The sequence below is a fragment of the Chaetodon trifascialis genome, chromosome 21 (genome assembly GCF_039877785.1).
Source record: "Chaetodon trifascialis isolate fChaTrf1 chromosome 21, fChaTrf1.hap1, whole genome shotgun sequence".
Taxonomy (NCBI): Eukaryota; Metazoa; Chordata; class Actinopteri; order Chaetodontiformes; family Chaetodontidae; genus Chaetodon; species Chaetodon trifascialis.
In genome coordinates, this window is record NC_092076.1 from 21,572,490 (window position 1) to 21,596,334 (window position 23,845).

The 23,845-nt window shown below is 39.4% G+C and overlaps 1 pseudogene; it reads right to left on the bottom strand.

The window, feature by feature from the left end:
- Positions 1-867: 867 nt before the first annotated feature.
- On the bottom strand, positions 868-10,433 carry LOC139350057 (piggyBac transposable element-derived protein 4-like; annotated as a pseudogene).
- Positions 10,434-23,845: the final 13,412 nt, after the last annotated feature.

Here is a 23,845-nt window from a genome sequence, read left to right on the forward strand (position 1 = left end):
TGGGAGAAGTTTGGATGTCGGACACTTTCCTGCGCGGGCTCAGTCATCCTCGAAACGTGTCATGGGCCTCGCCAGCGGCGTTTTTAACCCTTGGAGGCCCCTTTAATAACATACCTAAGTTCCCACACCATGTCCATTTTAGTCACTGAGGGAGAGTATGATGATTTTTTTAATTTCTTTTATTTATTTATTTATTTTTTTTTAAATTTTGGTTATTAACTCCAGTCCTCATCATGTATAGCAAATGTGACTTCATTTTCATAATTTTAACCCTCTAAATGCCAGTTTATTCACATAGTACTACATTGTAGTATTACACAAAAATGAAGTATTTTCAATTTGATGAATGCCAAGTGGATTTTTGTTTTTTGTGAATATTCAGTCTGGGACATGTCAATGATTAGCAGCAACACTGATTTTGATAAATTATTAGTTTTTGTGCAGTTACAAAAAATACCAAAAAATCACCAGTTCTTTCCTAGGGACCTTTCTCGGTCATAGACTCATATATGATAAAAGCATGAAACATGAATATGCAATACAATAATTTTATTAACATTTTAAACTAATCAATTATAACAACAAACAAAATAACAACAAATATACATATATACAACTATAGATACAACTTCAAATTAACATTTCATTCAAACTAACTCACAAAACATGGAACTAAATGAGATAATCAATCATAACAGCAAACTAAATAGCAACAAATATACATATACAACTATATATACAACTTCAAATTAACTTTTCATTCAAATTAACTTTAACAAACATGGAACGAAATGAGATAATCAATCATAACAGCAAACCAAATTGGAACAAATATACAAATATATACAGTTTCATTTACCCAGAGTCTTACTGGTAGCAGGTGCTGCAAACCATAGTGGTGTGGGCTCTGCAGATGTAGTGTCCACACTTAGCGCATGTGTTCTGTACCCGTGCAGTGCAGTGCGTGCACCGTCGCCGCGGGCCGGCCTTTGCTGGCGGCCCATCACTCTCCTCCCCCTGCCCCCTACGTGCTGCAGCCAGCAGCGCAACAGCGCTTGGATTTCGAGGCAAGTGTTGTCGCTGCTCCAGCAGGGGGCTCACCATCGCTCTCCCCAGCTCCTCCAGAAAAAGCCGCCGCTTGTGAGTGCTTCCCTCTCTCCACAGCGGATCGACTTCTCTCCATAGGACGAAGGCGTTGTACGTTGACACGTCCAGGGTGTTGTAAAAGAGCTTCAGCGGCCACCTCGGGTTATGCGCCGGCAGCTGTAGGCGGCGACAACCTGATGGAGGAGGGAAAAAAAGAAAAAAATTAATACATATTCTTCTTCATCATACTCTAATAAATCATTATTTCTTTCAAATGATGCAAGAAATGGGCTACCAAATAGGAATAATAAAATAGAAATAATAAACATTTCGGCTTTTTCTGCTACGGACAGACGGCTCGGGTCTGCCTGGCTCGAGAGCCTCTAATGCCTGCATAACACTCCATCCTTCCCCCGGAAGCTCCAGTACAGCAATAATAATATAAATCATGCAAGAATAATTTGAAATAATAATAGAAGCCTACCTTATCAAGGTTGTCGACACCGCCTTTGTTGTGGTTATAGTCCATTTTTATTTTTGGTTTTCTGTGGTATTCATCGCTGACTGCCGCCTCACGGCACGTACGAGACAGCCGTGTGTGTCGCCGTGAAGGCGAAGAGGGAGGAGAGGACGGGCCGCTGCTTGAGGTCCAGGAGCTTCGGGGGCAGCTCAGGCTTGTTGCACCGGATTGTGCCCACCATGGTGATCTTCCTCCTGAGCAGCTCTTGACCCAGACTGTATGAGGTGAAAAAATTGTCACAGGTGACGGTGTGCCCCTCCAGCCCGTCCACCATCTCCAGCACAACCCTCTTCCCCTGGCTGACCTCACGGGGGGCTCCCTCCTCCTTCCCCGTATACACCGACATTCGCCATGTATAGGACGTCCGGGCATCGCCACAGACCCAAACTTTTATTCCGTAGCCGGCCGGCTTGCTGGCTATGTACTGTCTGAAGCGGCAGTGGTCTCTGAATGGGACCAGCTGCTCATCGACGCAGAGCTCCACTCCCGGGTTGAACAGTTGTTGCAGCCGCAGTTCCCACCTCTCCCACACCGGCCAAATAGCAGCCAACTTGCCCCCCCCCCCCCGTGCTGTCTCAGCCTCGTCAGTTTGTCATCAAATCTCATGGCCGCGGCGATCTTTTCAAACATTCTCCTCGACATTGTGGCCATGAATACGGCTCTGCCACTGCCACTGCCACTCTGTCGCAGCGCGAGCTTCGTTCTGCGGCTTCGACGATGTGCGGGCGGTGCGCTGCCTGGAGCGGCCAGGTTGAGTGGCTCTGGAAGGGCCAGCGACCATTTCCACGGCCTGTTGGAGGGTGTAGGTTTCCTGTCGTCTTTTCATATCGTCTTCGTATTTCTCACAGATTTGCAGAAATGTACAATTCTAGCCTTGGCTGAATTTATAACTTTATTAGCAGGTGCACCTGCATAAACAATTTGAGGCGTTTGACTGTCTTGTTTACTTTTTGCAGTGCAGGGATTTGCTGCTTGTTGGCTCCAAAACTTTTATTATGATGCAAACATGGTTGCAAAGGTCATATTGATGTAAGGGATTTTTACTCACTTTTTGATCTTTTCATTTCAAATATATATATCAATGCGCTACCGCTGTCACTCTCCCTCACCAGCTCTCCTGCTGTGCCAGGTGTTCGCCACGCCAATCTGCTCAACAACGTAACACCTGGCCACCTGAACCTGATTATCGGCGAAACAGTTTGCTGTTTTGCAAACTAAACCACCCCTGAAGCCTGTGCTGGCTCTGATCAAAGACTCCCGAATTTTCAAGTTCAGCCAGGGCTGTGTTTCGTTGCTGGTAGCATATGATTTTACAAACCACATTTCTCTTGCATGCACGCACACATGCACGCACGCACGCGCACGCACACACACACACACACACACACACACACACACACACACACACTAATGCTCATACACACCAGACTCGGACATCCATAGCAAATAGTTTCAGTTTTATTCCCCTGTCTGCCATTACTGTTATATCCCATTAGTTCAAATGCGACTTTTATCCCTCACAAGGCCTCCCTGCAAAACATGGGTAGAGGGCGACATCTGGTGGATCGTCGTTTTCGGTGAAATTTTGAAACGGCACGTGACATTGCCCTGTTTGTCTTATAATAAGCGAGGGTCAGTATTAATTGTTTTGAAACCTTGCAATGGCAGTGATAATTAACTATAGACTCACATTTCTACTGAAATGATTTGCTGCAGCCATATATAAAAAGGGACTCAGATTTAAGTCTCCTTGTAGTAAATTAAAATAATGCAATGACTACATACATACAGCAGTGTTGCAGTTTGCTTGGGTAGATTGGGTAAACAGCGCAGATGCTCTGGTTGTCAGATACCTCACATCGTCTATTCAAAACATGATAGCAGAGATTGGCATTTACATAGGCTTGACAGCACAATCAATACGGCCATTTCTAAGGGAAAATTAGGTCATGGTATAAAGATTTCAGCCATCTGATTAATTCTGCTTGGGATAAGGATACAGTGTGTAGTACTCTTGTCTGTACAAAATTTGAAGCACCAACAAACTGTCTGCTGGCTGTGAAACTTCTTTTCTCTCCAGAGTTGGATGTGAAGCTTCAACTCAGTTTCAAATACAATTTACAGTTACCAGTTATTTGTCTTACCTGCACATGGAAGTGCTGTGCTATGAAAAATACTCAGCTGATCTCCCTTCAAAGAACAATAAAAATTCTATAGCGAGATAATAGTTTCTAGTTATTATTACATCATCATTTTAGGGTGTAATTTCATTCTTGACCTAGGAAACAGTAGTTTGACGAAAACTTAACTCAAGGTCAACTTACTAGCTTTTCTCAAAGGTTTGAACAACATCTAATGAGCTTCCTCTACAGATGAATCTGTTGTCTTGGAGATGCTCATTTTAGAAGGTGTTCATCTCTGTCAATAGAACAACAAGTCCTCAAAATCAATACGACCAGCGCAGGTCGTATGTACAGGTCCTGGAATACGACCCAGAAGAGCGTTTCCTACTGTAAATTAGCGCCCCTACCGACAGCGGGAGGCATTTAACAAATCATTTTCGCCCCTTGGCATTATGGGTTTTTATCTTTTTTGTTGACATCCTTTTTGCAACGGTGGACAGGCTAATGAAGGTAAGTAGTTAGTTCATATACTTATAAAACAATTTGAAAATGATAGAATTTGTAGTTAGTTCTTTTTGTGTAATGACGCTGTCTCTAGTAACAAAGATTACTAAGGTAACGTAAGCCTATATTCAACCATTTTGATGCTAAAATGACGTTAACGTTGTTAAAGCTAACGTAAATTTAGTTTAAAGTTATCTAAAGAAAAGTTAGCTACTGTATACAGACAACCGCTATGATTACAAACAATACAGAATATAACATGAAGTCATATTTTGCGTTGATTCAGTGTGTACTGTAGTAACTGATATTCTTGTTACTACTTGTAGCGTCAATTCAGTATGTTCATGACGGAATAACTGGGCCAGGAGACGCAGATAAGACACCCTATACAAAAGGTGTGATGTATAAAACTGGGCATACCTGTTAAAAAATTTTGACCTTAGTATGTCTCATTTTGGAGACACGAAAGAAGCGATACAGATGTTGATGTTATTTGAGATGAGGTGATGAAGTAAAGAGATGGAAACTAAATGAGGAATGATGCTTAATATCCTTCCACACGTAACTTACAGATCTATTTTATCATAAACAGTATGAAACTGTCTGATTGCTATAAATACATAAATACTGCAGTGACAGCCAAGCATAATGTTGCATTATGTATGGATGTATGGATGAATTTTGATGCATAGCACGAAACATTTCTGGGTGAAAATGAGTTTGTATAGGGCTGGATATGAGGCAGGTGTTCACATAGACATTACCAGTTTTTTATGCCTTCCACCTGCCTTTGTTTGTGCATTTACGCTCCACGTATGGATCCTATACACAGTTTATAGTTAACTCACACATTCATCAAGGATATTCTTTTATGCTTTCCTGGATGAGGGAACAATCACTTTTTTGCACTAAGTTGAAAGAACACTTGCCTTGTAAGTTATGTGTACTAAAAGTAACAAAAGGCAGCAGCTTCTCAGCCTTGGTGGCTTTCGTGCCCCCTCTGCGTTCCCGGCGTTACATCATAGCAGGATATAGTGGATTTACAATTTACACAATGTCTCACCTGCAGTATTGGTGAAAAAAATACCACCTATCCTTCCCCTCTGGGATCAATAAAGGAATTCTGATTCTGATTAGCATTCTCTTTTAATCTCCATAACATCATGTGTGTTTTTTGCTACAGATGCCTACTCTCAAGGACTGCTCTCAATGCCAGGCAAAAATTGTAGTGGCCTGCAAAAAATGTCAGCACTGTGGTGCAAACCAGCCCTATAAAAGCTAGAGGAGAAAAAGAAAAAGTTTTCCCAGGAGTGGAAGGAGCGGCAGCAGAAAAACTGCAGCATCAATAAAGTGTATGATGCCACAAATCTACTGGTAAGTGACTTTTTCATTCAAGCATTTTTTAAAGTAAGTAAATTGTGCCATATAGTCATGTTAACATGCACATTGTTTTATTGCTGCCTAGAATTCCAACATGCATTCCCATTAAGTGTAGTCGATCTAATTTGTAATGCAGATACAAAAGTCATGTGTTTTTGTTTTTGTTTTTTTTAATTTTGCTAATATTGCAAGATAGGGCATTTCCCCCTTATGGAATAGAAGAAATCCAGTAGATAAGAATGATAAGATTAGCACCTTTCAAGAGCAGAATGACACAAGGGGCTTCACAGCCACAATTACAGAAAAACAAAAAATACATACAAAGCAAACAGCTGAACTGCCAGCAAGCTAGGTCCAATGCATAGCACTATAAAAGATCAAACTCATTTATCAAAAGCAAGTTAAAATAACAGAATTTAACTGATTTTTAAATGTACCAACTGTGTCCACATTATGGAAGTTGAATGGCAGAGTGTTTCAGAGTGTAGGAGCTACTTCTTCAAAAGCAGTCTAATTTTTTTTTTCTTTAGCCTGGTGTGAAGAACAGTCAGCAAATGTCCCACTTGTCTTTCAGGGCATTAACAACTCTTACATGTAGGCAGGTGCTTCACCATGCAGGGCTCTAAATGTTATGACTAGGATCTTGAAGTGAGTTTTGAATTTTATGGGCAGCCAGTGTAAAGATATCAAAGTTTGATGTTACATTACATGAGATTGTTTAGTGGCCTTTTTGGTTGTGTGGCAGCAACATTTTGCAGTATTGTAGTCAAGTCACCAATTTTCAAGTCCAGGTCACTCTCAGGTCCCAAGTGTTTAATTTTGAGTCCAAATCTGAGCCACCTATGAAGAATCTAAGTCAAGTCATTGTTACCTGAGTCTGAGTCCAGATTCCTAATACCTCACTGTACGAGTCGGTTAAAGAATTAATCTCCACAAATATATGACACCACATTACTAACCTCTTGAGACCAAAGAATAGTGCGTGTGTAACATCAACTCTGTAATGCATCAAGTTATATGCATCATTTTTGAAAACAACCTGAGCTATCAGAATGTCTTTGTTGAACTGATGTCACATTCATGTGACATCATGCAATCATCATAATCATGACATCATGTGATCACGTGTAATTAAATGACAATGAACACAAAAAAATCAAATCTCACTGAAATTTTTTGCAAATCACCCAGAGAATTATTTATTAACATTTATGGCATCATTCTCACAAAGACTAAAACACCACTGCTGGTTTCCCCACACACAGAATTGTCTAATTAGTTTGAATTTTGTACGTCAGGGAAGGCTAGATTTGTAATTTTTTACATCTCAGATCATCTGACCCATCCAAATCTATTGTACATGCTAACATTAAAGCCAATTCTGCACTCTCATTGTTAGTCAGATGTAAACAAATCTCTGATCGGTCAAAAGGCTCTCTCACAGCATTATGGGTAAACAAGGATGTCTGGCCCTCATCTAACTAGCAACCGCTTACCATCGATAAGTGGATTCAGTATCAAATCTGTGATCATGGATTTAATGTTCATAGTTCTCCAATGAATGTTGTTTTGTCCAATTTGTAAACTACTTGGAAGAAGTTTTGTTAAGGTGAAAAGTGAGTTGCAGTCATCAAGTCATGAGGAAATAAATGCATGAATAATTACTTCCAACTGGGGTTTTGCGATAATGAGTTTGGCAAGGTTTCTCAGCTGAAAAAAAAATGAACTAAACTGTTAAAATGGTGGTCTAGAGTGATAGTGTGATCGATGAAAACACCCAAATTGCAGAGAGTAGAAACTGTGGACGATGAAGGGTCAACACATTCCATCACCCTTGGAACAAATCATGAGGGGAAAAGATAAGAATTTTAGTCTGATGACAGTAAAGGTAATAAAATAAGATGACTGCATATCACAATCCGAACTGACTGTTAGCAGTATTTCTCTGAATTAGCCTACACATGTAGTTGCATTAATTTAATACAGAAAGTCATGAAGTAGAACTGCACCCAGAACAGTGCTTGTCTCCACCAAGTCCCAACAGTCCCCTTTATATCCACTCAAAGAGTCCAGTCTTCTAAATACACCTGTTTTTTTTTATATCAGGATCCATGCATTATTACCTGATAAATAAATGGATTAAAATATGTTAAAACATTCTAGATCCACAACAAAAGTTAATAGTTTATACTCTGGGCCAAGACCAATCTTTTATAGAAATCTGTCTAATAGTTTATGTGTCATTCAGCACACCGATCAACCAACGAATAGGTAAAAGCATAACCTCTGTGGTGTGTGTAGTAAAAATAGTATAGTAGTATCCCCAATAACTGCAAACCTATGCAGTTGACTGGAAAGATAGTAGCTATTTTTTGTCTTATGTTTGATTAGTTCCAAGTGGTGTAATAGTTCATTTGACATTTCTACTCAGAAACTATTAATTGTTATTTAAGTTATTTGACTTCCACTTCTCTGCCTGTTAAGCAAAGCGACAAATATTGACCTTATTAGTACTCTGAACTTAGTGTCATTTATTTTTAAGCTGTATGGTTTTGGGTCAATTGTTGCAGCTTCACAAGTGGGAACGACTGGAGCGACACCCAATCCTCCTTCTTGCCAGGAGAACAGCAAAGGGCTCTTTGGCAGAGTGCTTCTGTCCATGGCAAATGGACACAGACGATGACAACGATGCCCTTCTCACCATAAAGAGGATTTATGAATGTCTTCTGAATGGTAATGTCAACAAATGTGCATGGAAATTTTTCACCCATTTCTAACATTTATGTCTCAAATACCTACTCATGAGTAAATATGAACAGTGTTGCTTAGGAAGAACATGGAGGTAGTAATTAATCAATCAATCTGTGCATCCTCACAGTATAATATTTATTCTTGACTTTTTTCTGTAGTGGTAATATCACTTTCACTGGTGCAGTCAGAAAATAACAAATGAATACTTTTATTTCAGTTCAATAACAGCATCTCTTTTAAGAAACACATGTTGGCTGATATGAAATTTTCATGTCATAATAACCCGGTCCATAATTGCAAATATTATCCTGATGATTATCAAAATGTTAGGAAAACTTATTGGGAAACATAGATTTTATTGTGTCAAAAATAGAGCACACTTTGTTTTTGTTTAAAAACAATACATTAATGTTTTTGTTTAAAAACAATACATTATGATAAGTAAATGAATCATCTTAAATTATAAGGTTTTCCTGCACAAATGAAGAATCTATAAATGATTGTAACATCATCTACCTATCTATTTAGTTTGCAATATATATTTTTTATACAAGCCTGGTTAAGTTGTTTATGTGCAAATACAATGTGCAAACACATCCTTCAAGCATGGTGACAAAGTAATTTCTTAATGAGTCAGGAAACCAATCATACAGTAGAACTGTACGTCAGTGAGCCAGGCTTGTTTCTATAGTCACTCTTGTGAGAATATTTGGGATTACCTTGATTCACACTCATCTCAATAATGACATTTCAACACAATTGACTTATTATTATTTATTTACTTAATTGTTTTATGATCAACGATATATTTAATGGCCCATCTCTAGACAATTCTAAATTGTCATGCTATTCTGATCTAACATTGTTAAGACTAATTTTACGGGTTCTTGTCAGTGTTTAATACAGTGCACAAAAGTCCTACTTGAATCAAAGTAAAGATATGTTGCAGTATTAATTTGTTAAAAGCTGAAGTCTAAATAAATAATACTTCAGTAAAAGTCTTAAGGTGTCTGATAGTAACTGTACTTAAATATTCAAAATAAATTTCTAGCAATAAATGTACTAATATGTCATTAATTACAATAAGTAAGTAAATTACACATATATTTACATAAATGTATACACTCTAAACTATTGTTAATTCGATTATCAACCTGGCTGATCCCTCAAATAAATGAAGTGGAGTTTAAGTACAATATTTGCCTCCAAAATGTAGTAGAGTGGAAGCATAAAGTGGCAGAAAATGGAAGTACTCAACTTAAGTATGTGTACTTTAAATTGTTCTTAAGAACAGTACTTAAGTAAATGTATTTAGCTACATTGCATCACTGTTTCTTGTATACGTGGCAGTTTGTTGCTTCTAAGTAATGTGTTGGCTCTGCATAAACAGCAAACCTGCAGTCACATTCATCGCTGGATTGATCATTCAATCAAACAAGGCAGGGTCTACTTGTTCCCCACAAAATCACCCCAGTTATTCTAAAATGATGAATAAATGTCCAAATATAGCTATTTATTGTATTTTCAAAAATCCCCATGTGTTCCATAAATAAATCAACAAAGCAATCCAATGACATTTTTTAATGTAAATTGTGGAGTATACTTATGTCATAGTATCAGGCATTTTGTTGAACAGCTTATACAGATTTTAATATGTGTATTTACCCTCATATTTTTTTCTTCCTAAAAGTGACTGCGGCAGCTGAAACAGCAACCAGGATGGCAGAAACTCCAGCACCACATACTGTACTAAGGAACCCTCAGCCCCTGAGACAGACACCCCAGCGACACCATCAATTGATGATGTCCTCCCTGATGATATTACAGCTGACCCAACATCACATTTCACGGCCACAACTCAAGAAAACCCAGACTCTGATACTTTAATCACACTCACACTGACTCCTTTCCCCCCTCCATTGCACCTCCTGGGTCCACCCTGCCTCCTCTCCCACCCTGCCTCCTCCCGTGTCTTCTACCCTGCCTCCTCCCATGTCTTCCACCCTGCCTCCTCCCGTGTCTTCCATTCTGCCTCTTCCTGACTCGTCCTGCCTGACTGTGTCTGCCATCCTGACTCCTCCTGTGTCCTCTTGCCTGACTTCCTCTGTGTCCTACTGTCTGACTACTCATGTATCCTCCGCCCCGACCTTATCTGTGTCCTCCTCTTTCTGCTCCCTGTCCTCCCCCCTGACCCATCCCGTTTTCACCTCATCCTCTCTTACCCACTCTATTTCCTCCTCCCTGGTCCGTCCGCTGCCATCAGCCCTTTCCCTTGCTGTTCCCTCTAAAATCACTCCAGTGTCTTCCTCCTCATCAAAAAGAAGACAGAGAAAGAGGAAACCTGATCCCAATGGTATGTTTGGACTTATCAGTCATTCTCTTCTTCTTCTTCTTCTTCTTCTTCTTATTATCCATCCATTATCTATACCGCCTATCCCTTTCGGGGTTGCGGGGGGCTGGAGCCTATCCCAGCTACAATGGGCGAGAGGCGGGGTACACCCTGAACCGGTCGCCAGCCGATTGCAGGGCCACATGCAAAGACAGACAAACATTCATACTCACACTCACACCTACGGACAATTTTGAGTCATCAATTAACCTAATGAGCATGTTTTTGGTCTGTGGGAGGAAGCCGGAGTACCCGGAGAGAACCCACGCATGCACGGGAAGAACATGCAAACTTCACACAGAAAGGCCCCGCCTGACCCGGGGATCGAACCGGCAACCTTCTTGCTGTGAGGCACGCGCACTACCTGCTGCACCACCGTGCAGCCCTATTATTATTATTATTATTATTATTATTATTATTATTATTATTATTATTATTATTATTATTATTATTATTATCATCATTATTATTATTATTATTATTATTATTAAAAATACAACTGAAAATACAAAAGTTTGTGCACCTTTTATATGCAAGCCGAGTTGCTTGCATGTGCAAGTTCTTGCACAGTTGCAAGCCATGGGTCATTGACAATGACATAAAATCGAGCCTGCTTTCAGCTGAATAAATGAAGCCTGCCACATTGGTGTTATAAACTATCAATAAGGTTACAATTCCACAAAGTGACATTTCCCTGTATCACACTTTTGTGTAGTTATATAGTGGTATGATAAGTTGATTATATAAAGTGTCACTGTCATCTTTATATAATGACACCCATGTTATTGTTTTGAAGCTATTTGTTCAACCAACAAATCATTATTATCTTGTCGCTCTTTTCAGAATGTCCTGTTCATCACGGGGCAACCACTTTCTCCTACAAAAAAGTAGTGAGGGAAAGAATCAGGGAGGTTGGTGTCAGAAGCATAAGAAATTAGAGATTTAAATATCATAAACTGGAAGGTGGAAGGTCTTTTCTTTAAAAGGAGGGTTTCAGGTAGTTTATCAGACTGCGCAAACAAGAATGACATGGCAACACTTACAAGCCTACTATTGTAAATATGCCTGTAAACACATGACTCAACGTACAGAATATTTTTCAGATATTTAGAATTTAATGTAAAGGTCATTATGGGTTGCTCCATGTTGGAATTTACAGCCTCTGGTGTGTTTTTTTTTTTTTTTTTTTTTTGGTGCTGCATAAATTAGGTTTTGATTGCAAAGTTGATTAATGACCATATAATTAAAAGTACTATGCCAAAAATTTTTATTACCGAAAGATCCACCTTATGGCATTGACATTAATGGAATGGAATGGAATGATAGCATAGCATGAGTTAATAAACTTTCTATGGTAATATTAATGCAGTAACTTTATTGCTATTAAGTACATTTAATTTAGGACTGTACTTAAGTAAATTTTTTAGGTACTTGGACTTAAATTGAGAATTTCCATTTTCTGTTAACACCTCCACTCCAGTACACACATATTGTACTTTTACCCCTTTAGAATTTACTTGATAACTTTAGTGACTACTTCGTTTACAGATTTTAGGCTGCATCACAACCAAGGTTGTGTATTTTACAAATATTTTATTTCATTAGTTATTGGATGAAAAAGCCACTGAATTCCAGTAATCAAAAAAATACTGAATATCGGATCTAATAATCAGCCAGGGTGAGAATTGATTTACCCATACAGGAAAATATATGCACAATTTACTTACACTACTGCTTTTGTTACTTAAGTACAGTTAACATTGGATACTTTCTGACTCAAGTACTATTTAATTACTTTTTTTTTCTAATTTTTATTCAAGTATGGCTTTATACTACACTACATAATTGTTTGATTTCACTTGGATTAATGGATGCACTTGCAGCTAAGCAATACATCAATCTACTTATATTGCAATGTGTTGAAAGATGGAAATTTTTACCTTATACTGTATCTGTCTGTCTTTACTAAGGGCCGTGTGGAGGTTTTGGTGCAGTAGCTTCCCTGCTCTGGATGGTAAGTATGTTTTTTGATGCTTACGGTTAATGGTTGGCCTGGGATAACTAAATTTACAAAATATAAAATTTGTTTTCATCTCAAAAAAAAATGTTTGAGAAGCATAGTGTAATGGATTCTAAATGATTCAACAAAACAAAAACAAGAAATAAGTACAGCCCTGTTCAATATGACTGATATGTAAAATTAGTTAAAGTTGAATCATCTTACATAGCTGTTGGTATCATTAGGGTGAAGTATAGGATCATAAATTTGATCATAAATATAATCAAAAAACCTGAGACCTTCCTGTGTTGGTGTCACACCATGTGTTATGTATGGTGCACTGTATTACATGACATCTATTACACGTATTACATTCCCAGCACCATGTAGCTTTGAAATACTGTGGTTTCATTGTCTCTCCTGTCCATCCCATCACGTACAACCTAATGTTACTGACAAATATAAATCACTTTGGTTCATTGCTAAATAGGACTTATGTTTAAATAGGTTTTCTGTCATCCTCTTTGAACTTCTGTTGTTAATAAGGCACGTCAAGTTTTTTGCCTTGATTTTCTTCTGAGAGGGAACTGCTCTTCTTCCTCTGAGTCGCTGCAAGACAGCCTGACAGGAAAACTGATTATTGGAGTCTGCTGTTTGTTTTTCTTGTTGTAACTTACGTTGTTTTGCAAAGCTTGATACATTGTGGTGAGGTTTATGATTCAAGTGATATATTTTCTGCAAAGTGTTTTATTCTACCAGCGCTGACCCCATAGAAACCCTTGGTCTAGACATTATCTTACAGTATCAGGGTTTTATACTGCAGTAACAAAAATGAGCCCAGACACACCTCAAAGCTGTGAGAGAACTACTTGAAGATAAAAGAAGACCAAGCAACTCCTACTATTATTTACTTTCCTCTACATTCACCTAACCTCAACTGAACACTGATGGGTACACTAAAAGACTGAGAATGCCAAACAGTCTCTGATATAACAAGAAATTTTATGGATCACTGTTAGATCAAGCTCAGATAACATGAGTTATCAGGTGTTACAGAAACTTAAGGAGACCCTTCCAGATCGCATGCATGCTGTTATTAAAGCAAAAGAGGGGCATATCAAATACTGTGTTTACTATCGTAATTACCAAAATAATTTTATATCAGAAATAAATGCAACATAGCGGTATTTTGTCTAGTTTTCTCAGACTTCATGAACCTTCAGTGTGTATGAGTTTGGAAATATTAAGTAATGCAGTCTAGGGAAAGTACAAGGTTAAATACAGGACAGTTCTGATTTGCTCACTTGTTTATAATGTTGGTGATGAAATGTATCTGCTCACATTTAATGTGTGTGTGTGTGTGTGTGTGTGTGTGTGTGTGTGTGTGTGTGTGTGTGTGTGTGTGTGTGTGTGTGTTTGCCTCACATGAGAAGGTGGTAGAAAGAAGGTGTAGGAGTTCTAATTATTTGGAAAAGAGCTAGCCCATATTCTGTATGCTGTTGTGAGTCTGCTGTAAAGAATTTAGAATGAGTTTGTCTGTGATGTTATCTGCAGGCCTTTTAGTTGCGTAATTTGTACGAACATCTGCAAAATGACCTCATATTGTACACTTAAAGATTGTTGGCACACTAGCATTGCATAGACTTTGCCAGATGTGTGTGGCATATTGGCATTTGTATGTTGTTGCTGGTCTTGCTCTATATGCGTGGCATACAGATGTAGCGGCCTCGAATTTCCCCTAATCTCGTGCTGGGGCCCTGGCGGGTCCGTGACCGGTCCCTGCTCTGCAGTAGGCGGGTTCATGACTGTAATGAGATCCCCCGCGATGACGTCATCGGCGCGGAGCCAACTCGTAACGCCCCTAAGCTCCATTTGCGGAAACTACCTGCACTCGCTCGATCAGTCCACCAGGAGGAGCAGTCATTATAATTGGTTACCGTGTCAGCTTTGCTGAGTCGTTCATTAGATCTGCACATAGCCTCCACTGCTGTAAGAAAAACTGCTTGTCTAGTAGAGCACCCTGTGCAGTTTTTTAAATATAATTATGCTTAATCATCCACATTATTGTAGTGCTCGTTCACAAACTTCTTGGATCTGCTCATCTGCCCATCCTGCCTTTTCCTCCACATCTCTCTCCACCTTTGGAGAGGCTCCCAGCGCATCTCCGCGTGCCGAGTGATTTGTGCCCAGAAAATTAATCATGAATAAGTTGTGCATCGCGTTTTTCTAGCATTTTGAACTGCTAAACAGTTAAATGTTTAATACTCTGCCTAATTCGCGGAGCCACTCTGCTTTTCAGTTGGTGGGTTTCCTGTTTGTAGCGCATTTTAGATTTGCGGGTCGCTATTTGATGCAATGACCAGCAATACACAGAGTCCTGTATGTGTGTGTACTGTATATTACTGGACAGAAATCATTTACAGTGCGCTGAAGAGGGAGGGACGGGAGGATGAAATGCCAATTTCAGCCTGTGATCTGTTAATGTCTGACTGAACAGCCTCGTGGAAGTGATATTTTACAGTTCTACATATTTTAATCTAACGAAATTCGTTAAAACAAGTGACTTGGTGCTTTCAAAGTCATGTCATTGAGCTGAAAGGTTCCAGATTTCGTTCGCCTTCATAGGTGGCTGCGCAGCGCAGCAGACGCCTCGCACTGCGCACTGCGATGTTCAACATCATAGGCTTAATATACTGTAGTTAATTATCACTGATCTTTTTCATCACTCTGTCTGTGTGACTGTCTGTGTCCTCCTCTCTGTGTCTCTGTCTCTCATTTCAGACTGTTCACGCAATGAATATAAACAGTAACTATTAAAAAAAAGTTATAGTCGTGGGTAAACATGGTACTCAGAAGCACAGCAAGAATGCATTTTTTTACGTCAGGCGTTGTGCACGCGTGTTTGATATTAATATTGTGCCGTGGCATGCAATATTTCACCCCGATTTTGGATAAAGTATAAATCCAATTGTTTCATTGTTTCATATTTTGAAGTATTTCCACACAAAGCTGGTGGCAGACAGCACGTTATGCACGTAAATAAATAAATATAAAGGCGACTAGTAAATTGACATTAGACATTGAAAAGTTTGTGATCCTTCTCTAGGCTGTGATATTTTGTTGATTTTTCATAATTTCCGGAGTAAAAAATGCATTTTTGATGTGCTTCTGAGTACAGAGAAGATGCACATGATTTAAAACACTTCACACTTAGACATCAGAAGCAAACACAGTTTTGCATCACAGAAGTTTACATTTCAGCTGTCGTGGCCAAATCTCTTGTTAACTTATTAAGCTCTTCCACACAGTGTGACATCTATTTTAATTATTAGAGAGCTGCTCTAATGGCCACTGATAGACAGTCCATCCTATTCTATAAACTGTTGGTGGTTTGTGAACTTCACTGCGTTTGTGCATTTGAAGCGATTAACTCCTGGCACATTTCAGAGCTGAGTAAACCTGTAGTTTCACTGACACATCGCGCATCATCACCACGGGCGTCATGATGTTCTCCTGTCTGTCACTCTGTCAGGCATGTGTAGTGTCGAGCCAGCCGCGCTGTTGGCTGAAAAGTCATTATTTGCATTACAGTGTATCCTTTGTTCTAACTCAATGGATGGTCGCCAGTCAAACAGGCTCCCAGCCCCCACTGTCCCACAGACTAGCTATGGCCAGTAAAATAGGTGGAGGGCTGAGGGGAGCGCGTACCTCCAGTAATTAAAAATCAATTTGTGCCACAGATATTAATATTGTGTCGCTGGCTACTTTATAGACTTCACTAATGTTTCCATTACACTTAATTACATTTATGGATAAGCCAACTTTCCCTCCTCCCTCATGCATCAAAATGTATATTATCAGTCCGACCAGGAAATCTTGCGATCGCAAAAATTAGCGCATATTTAACCAATACTAATATGACTGTCTACTGGCCGCTTCCTGGTCTATTTTTGCCGAGAGCCGCGCGCCTGTTGCGGAAAACATAGGCGAGCCCTGGAATCTCCAGATGACGCGCTCTGCTCCTGCAGCTCTGTCTCTGTTCCAGCGCATGTAAAGTAAAATTAGGTCATCATTTTTGTTGATAATTATCAAAAGCAAACTCTATGTAAACAGATGGAGCTTGTTTATTCTTGGAGTCACAGGCTGTTTTGTAAAGCTACATCACTTTTATGACTCAGGAATGATTTTATAACTTTTTTCTTTTTTTTCGAAGTTATGTTTTGGGCTTTTTGGCCTTTAGTGTATAGGACAGCTGAGGAGCAGCCATAAAAGTGGTTCGTGCGAGAAATATTTTTCTAAGTTGATTTAAATAATCAACGTAAAATAGTTGAGTAACTGTGACTGCCTAATTACAAATAAGCCGACTAAAGCAGATGAATGTAGTGGAGTAAAAATCTTTGCCCTTGAGATGTGTTCCTGTGAGGGACACGCCATCTCTTGGTGACACCCTGCAATTGAATGAAGAGGCGTGTTTATAGTGGATTCTGGGCACACCTCCAAGAGGAGGGGGGGACTGGTAGCTGGCTGGCCTCTGGCTGGGATGGGAAATTCAAGGCTGCTGCATCTGTATGTGTGGTCTGTGTGTGGCATAGGCCACAAAGTACTATTTCAGTGCAACAAAAGACAGTTCCAAGTGTGACACACATAAAAGGGGAATATGTGTGAAGAGTTTCACAGACTCACAGATCAGGAAAGACAGGAAAGAAGCTCCTCTGTAATGACATGGTGTACTAGTCTATCCTTCTGTTTTGTCTTCCAGATAGCAGCAGGGTGAACGGACTGTAGCTGGGTGGGTGGTGTCTTTTAGTATCCTTTGGGCTCTGCAGATATTTCACTTAAAAGATGTCACTGATGCTCTCTAGATGGTGTCTATAGAGCACTGTCCTAGGTCATGCAAGAACCATGCCAGTTTGTGATGTTAATAGTCAGGATAGTTAGGGCCACGGGGTAATCGCCCGAGGCCTATTGCCCCCTACAGCTATGAAATAGTTAGGGCCACGGGGCAATCGCCCGAGGCCTATTGCCCCCTACAGCTATGAAATAGTTAGGGCCACGGGGCAATCGCCCGAGGCCTATTGCCCCCTACAGCTATTTCAAAACTCGTCACCATGGCAACCGCTGGAGATTTCAGTGGGTGTGTATTGCATGGAATGTTCGCACTAGAGTGGAGGGGATCAACTGCCAGAGTGGAGAGATGCTCTGAAAAGTGTCTGAATTTTTTTCTTTCCACACTCCTCCAAAGCACAAACTTCACTCTACGCATTTGAAGAGTTGTAGTGCCGCTTGTGCTGATTCTCACGATGTGCCTGGCTAAGCAATCCGTGTATCATTCGTTCATCCGTTTTTTCAAAATAAAACCAAAACCAGAAAAATGAAATAACGACTCGTTTTTTCAATATTTGTTTCCAGACCCAAAACGAAAAAATGGATAACGAATCGTTTTTACGATTTGGAGAGTTTAATTTGACGCAAGCCGTGTGACCCGGAAGTGAACTTTGGCCTTGGAGACAAGAGAGAAGAACGGCGGCAACCAGAATGAACACGTTTGTGCTGTTTAGGGAGGGGAAACTAATTACATTTCACTGATATATTACTGTGACTATTCATTCCATCCAAATACAACTGTCTTTGACTCAGTTTTCAAACTCATCCAAACCTCTAAACATTTTCTCATTCAAATTAGACCATACAGCAGAGATGAATTTTGACTCCAACTGGACAGTGGTGGCTCCTGACAAATTTCTCAGGGGGGGCAACTGTTCTGATGATTAAGATGACCCATTATATGGGAAAATTAATAGGCAGCAAGACAATTGCCACATCTTGTTATTTTCTGGTCACCTTGCATAGCAATACCAAATGTAACAGCTACAGGGAAAAATTACATCCAGGAGTGTTCAACCAATAAAATTATCTTGGCTCTACAAATGAAGATCAACAGAGAGATAAACTGTGAATCAGTTTACCTTCAAATATCTTTGAACATGGATGGATACGCTTGCTTTACTAATTACAAAGGGGACTACATATATGTCAAAATCATTCAAAGTATTTATTTACAGTTCTTTAAAGTAGTTATTTTAATTACAAATAGTTTATATAAATTCAAATAAAGGGGTAGTGCATTCAAATTGTTCAACATTGCACAAACAATACTCTATTTGCAGAAACAAACAGTAAATACAGTATATGTACAGATTACCATATTGATAACAACATTTTAAAGTTTTTGTGCAGCTTAACTATCTTTAAGTGCAAATGAAAGTGCACGCATTCAACAGTGAACTATAAATACAAATATAATATCTGGCCAAAAAAAATGAACATATTGCCTGAAAGCAGCATTTGAATGAAAAGATAACTATTAAAAACCAACACCATCAGTTAATAGATTGTGTGTGTGTGTGTGTGTGTGTGTGTGTGTGTGTGTGTGTGTGTGTGTGTGTGTGTGTGTGTGTGTGTGTGTGTGACAGAGAGAGACAGAGACTAAGAATGACCGTGTCACTACATTACTTATATTGAAATTTTGCTTGTCTCTCTTTCAGAGCAGCAAAGTGGTCAATAACCCTCTCATTAAAATCAGGCATGTTCCTGACTAGCTCCCTCTCCATGGAGAGCATGGCCAGTGCATTCAGACGTTCCTGGCCCATTGCATTGCGCAGGAACGTCTTGATTCTCCTCAGTGTTGAGAAACAACGCTCAGCTTCAGCTGTCATCATGGGAGTGGTAATGAGAATGTTCAACAGAGCCACAGTCTCAGAAAATGTCTCTTGGAGGTTGTATCTCTGCAGAACCTGGTACAGTGCCAGAGCACCACAGCAGCTCCTGAACTCTGGATTCTCATAGATCAGAGACAGTTCTGTCCTGAGCTTTGCCTTGTTCAGCATGGGATATGCCCTCACATTTGCATTCAGAGCCTCGACAGGAAATGTATGGCAGTGCTGCTGAAACATCTCTGCCTTTAGCAGTGTGGCACTCACAAGGTGGTCGCTGAAGGAGAACCTTTGTTTGGCCTGATCCAGGATTGTGTTGCAGATCTCCCTTGACAGCTTCTGTTTCTCTTCTTCTCCCAAGGCCCTCCTTGGTCTTGTGGTTCCTGTCGCTACTTCCTGCTGCTGTTGAGAGGAGTCTCTGAGGGCAAGCAGATCAACAGTGTTAGCACATGAAAATATGAGTGCCTGGTAGCATTTAGAAAAGAGAAGGAAAAGCTCATTTCAAAACACTAATATTTATCTAGCTATTAGTAATAATAGTATTTATGCACATACAGTCATCAGCCACTTAATTAGATACACCTGTGCAATTAAATTCAATCAATACAACAGCTGCTGTAACCTCTGCTTTTACAAAGCTTATACATTTCAGCTTTGACATTGTCAGAAAAGTGATAATTCTCCTTTATCTTTATTATTGATGTTGCAGTGGGTGGTGCTGGTGTACTGAATTGCATTATCTTGAAAAGTGTTTCTAATATTTTGTATGTTAATGGGGTGGACAAAATATTAGGAACACCAGTCAATATAATGCACTCTAATACTCCACAATCACCCACTATGACCTCAGTAATAAACAAAGTAGAATTATCACCTTATTGACATCAACAAAAACTGAAAATGTATAAATTACATTGATGCAGATTTATAGCAGAGCTATTGTTTTGGATTGTATTACGTTACACATGTGTGCCTAATAAAGTGGCCAGTGAGTGTATTTCTTTCTGACAAGGTTCAGTATTGAGAAGGATTGAACAATATTACTTTATCTTACCTTATTACCTGCACACTGCTTGTGAAGCTCTGGAGGGCATGCTTGATGAAGACTGCATCAATGTCCTTCTTCTGCAGCTGCTGGTACAGCATGTCAACGTGAGGCATGATGTGATGAAACAGCTGCAGAAAAAACTGAAAGTCCTCATCCTGCAGCATCCTCAGGAAGCCAGATGCCTCCCTCACTGTGGTGCTGTCAAATGAACCCGATGTCCTGATGGATTCAAAACACTGCATGAGGTCATCAAGGTTCTCATGCACAGTATTGACGATCCTGCTGTTGAAGTTCCATCTTGTTGATGAAGCTCTTGGGAGCCTTCTTTCAACAATCTGGTCAAGTATGCTGGTGCGTTTTGGTGACCGGGTAAAAAAAGTTGCAATACCGCACAGGTCCGAAAAGAAAACTCTCACTGCTGGGACGTGAGAAGTGGCCTGCTGCATGATCAGATTCAGCTGATGTGCATAGCAATGCACATAATGGGCATTTTTATAATGCGCACGCACCTTCTGCTGCACACCAGCACGCTCTCCCCTCATCACACTGGCTCCATCATATGCTTGCGCAATGAGTTTCTCTCTGTCACCTTCCGAAAAAAGACCGTTCAGTCTGTCCAGAAGGACGCTAGCAATCGACTCAGATGTTGCATCCATAACAGGCAGAAACTCAAAGAAACGCTCCTGCACCGCATGGTTTGAGTCGATGTATCTCAACACAAGCACCAGCTGCGTCTGTGTTGACACATCAGTGGTCTCATCCGCTTGGATGGAAACAAATTTAGCGGACTTTACCTCCTCCATGATATGTCCCCTGATGACCGCTAGCATACTTTCCAGGAGCTCATTCTGCACGGTCTTTGACGTGCCCTTGAAAACTGTGGCCGTTTTCAGGTGCTCCTCAAAGGCCTCATCCAGCGATGCCACTAAGTCAACCAAGCCACGAAAAATGCCTGGGTTGCGCAGAATTGTTTATTCAGAGAATTATTTGAATGTTGAACTGATGATTGCAGTGGTTCTAAACAAAAATTCAGTTCACAAATTCAAATATCTTGTGTTAATAAGTTATATTCCAGGCTTTACCAATGAAAGTAGCACAAATATTTATAATAATACTTACCCAAACATGTATTTGATCTTAATATTTTTTTCACAAGTAAATCATGATTATTCACCACATACCTTAATATCAAATCATACCGTAATCGCGACACATAGAAAAAAACTACTGCTAACATTGATGGTCTCTCAAAAGCAACATAGCAAACACCAACAAATAATCTTGCAAAGGTATGTGGACAGGAAGAGGAGGAAGTCATCATTTAAGGCCTCTTTTTATAAAGTTGTAGGTATTAAGGCATGCTTGACCATCACTTGTTGGATAAACTTATTGTTTCTAAGAGTAAATGAAGACATTTTCCTCTCACATATTGTATATGTTCACTTACAGAATTACACCCAAGACAATAAAACACAAGGATTAATGGAGAAAAGTCAGTGGAATCTGAAAAAGATCCGTTTCCAGCGGAGACGACTGAGCAGATTGGATGATTTTGTTCACACATACAAGATCACCCTGAATGCTCTTCTAAGGGAGTATGGAGATGCTCTGAAGAGGAAGCACAAGGTCAATAATTTGAAAGTATCCAGGAACTCTTTTGATTGCTGTTATTTCTCTCATGAAGTGGCATATAAGAACATTGCAACTGAGTTTTGAGAATACATATTTTACTTGTAACTTAAACATTTGTGATTATATAACTGATATGGTTGTTACTTTAACACCAGATGATGTGGGTGGTGTCGTAAACACAGCACACACAGGTAGTTTCAATTGAAGTCCTGTGCTGAGAAACAAAATCATGACAGAAGTAACTCTACAATGACTTTGATAGACTACAGAATTGTAATGATAAAAACTTCACATTAAAGAACAACCGCATTCAAGATAGTGAAGTTATATGATCATAAAATGCCTTCTAATGACGTAAAACACTACAACAGGGAATAAAGGGCTCTTGAGGAGTGCAGTTGAACACTTACTGTAACTGTAATGTACAATGTTGGAAATCTTATTTGATTACAGACATATCGGGTGGATGTGGAGTGATGGAAAGAAAGAAAGCAGAGGAGACGTGGCTTTTATGTGTCACCCCTAACCAAGCCCTTTCTCTTCAAAGAGAACAAGAAAAAGGTAATCGTTTTCAGTATCCATCTAGCTTTGCCATTCCAGATGTGGAAATATAGCATGAAAATGTATGAAATGTGTATATCAAATACAATATTTGTGTTTAGCACGCAAGAAGAAGTCACCAGAAGGGCCATCGCCAAAAAAACCAAAGAAAAAGAAAAACAAAGACAGTAAACAGCTGTCAACAAGCTGTGAATGTCAAACTCCATCCCAGGAAATGAAATGTGGCATTGCTGCACAAGATGGCATGAACAGGAAGCAAAACATACACCCCAGTGTAAAATATCTGGAAATCAACATCTTGGTGTAGCATTTTGTGCTTGCACTCGTAATTTAAACAGATAATGTATATGCTAATGTGTGACAGTGATTTGCCATTAAATACAGTTGCTTATACATATTTGGCAATGTTGCCATTATGAAATTATATCATGAAGAGCTTACACTAACACATTTTTACATAATTTTTAAATGTAGGATCCCAAACTCAAGACCCTTGCTCAGGGTCCATCTGCAACCACATCTGACATGACACAGCTTCATGAGGAGGAGACACGGGTAAGCATCACTCAAACAGGGGGCGCTCCATCACTGGTGATCTTATGTACATTTTAGTATTATAAAGAGAGTAGTTGATTTATTCTCCAATTTCTGTACTGCAAAAATAAGATACGTTTTGTTTAGTTGATGATTCAGTACCAGCTAAGTGTTTCTATGTACAAATACAAATTTGTCAGCAAAATAATGATGGCGTAAAATAAAGGAGGTAGTTCTCACAGCTTGACAAGGTACCCAAATACAGTAAGAATACCATCAAGAAACAAGCATTCACATGGTTAAGTGTGATTTACACTAGACAAAATACACAATTATTCGAAATGGAATAGAGAGAAATAAGGAAAGAAATGTACAGTAGAAAGTATTAAACGAAGAAGCAGAAGTATTAAATTAAGGCAATAAATTGTAAAAGTAAAATAGTGAAAGAAAGAGCAAATGACATGAAAAGTAAAACAGGAAGATATTTAAATAGGAAGGGTGATAGAATCATAATTGAAGTGATTTCAAAGTGAAATTTTCCATGTTTAACTTAACTAACTGCATAACATTGTGTTGCAATAATCCCCAGCTAACTGCATTGTGGG